Source organism: Hyperolius riggenbachi, chromosome 11 (assembly GCF_040937935.1).
Source record: "Hyperolius riggenbachi isolate aHypRig1 chromosome 11, aHypRig1.pri, whole genome shotgun sequence".
Taxonomy (NCBI): domain Eukaryota; kingdom Metazoa; phylum Chordata; class Amphibia; order Anura; family Hyperoliidae; genus Hyperolius; species Hyperolius riggenbachi.
The window spans coordinates 242,378,075-242,378,903 of NC_090656.1; the positions used below are offsets into that span (position 1 = coordinate 242,378,075).

At 45.0% G+C, this 829-nt stretch overlaps 1 non-coding gene across 1 annotated transcript; it reads left to right on the forward strand.

Moving 5' to 3' along the window:
* Positions 1–254: 254 nt before the first annotated feature.
* TRNAS-GCU (transfer RNA serine (anticodon GCU)) lies at positions 255–328 on the forward strand. The gene has a single exon. It is a non-coding gene; the product is annotated as a tRNA-Ser (tRNA).
* The last annotated feature ends 501 nt before the right edge of the window (positions 329–829 follow it).

The window sequence follows — 829 nt, forward strand, 5'->3', positions numbered from 1 at the left end:
ACACAGATAAAATCTCTCCCTCCACCTCCTCCCTGTTCATGGATCTTGTCTTCCAGGGATTTGTAGGATGTCAAAAGCAAGCTCACATACATTGGCCAGGAATTGAACCCAGGTCAACGACTTGGAAGGCAGCTATGCTCACCACTATACTGCCACACAGTGAATGCTTCGCTGTAGGAAAAAGTGGTGTTAAACTTCTTGCAGCAGACACACATACATCCCCATAAAATCATTTAGCAGCAACTGAGTGCACAGTCTCTGTGGCGCAATTGGTTAGCGCATTTGGCTGCTAACTGAAAGGTTGGTGGTTCAAACCCCCCCAGGGATGCTCTTGCCTTTTGTGTTCAACAGTTGTCCGAAGAGGTCGGATATCCGCGGATAATGCGTCCGCGTTTACGCGGATATCTAAAACGTCCAATTCGGATATCCAATTCGGATTTTAAAAAGTACTATCCGAGCACCTGGATCGTGCTGAAAAAGGAATTATACACAAAGCGCTTTTGCTGTTTATAATTGAGCAGCATAAGGATCTGGTGAGCGAATCCTTTTGTCATTTGGTGCTGGGACACAGGGTGAATCACGTGGATGCTGATATCACACTAGTGGATGGTGGAGGAGGAGGAGGAGGAAGCTTGAGTTACTACACTATGTCCTGTTGTTCTATGCTTTCTTATGAGGATATATGGATCCAGGAAGTGATTTGAAGCATCTGTGACCAACCCAAAATATAAGAAAACTTGTTTGCTGTTTGTGATTGAACAGCTACTATATCTGGTGAGCGTACTGCATCTCTAGTTTTTGACATATCACAGGTGGAAGGACACTGGCA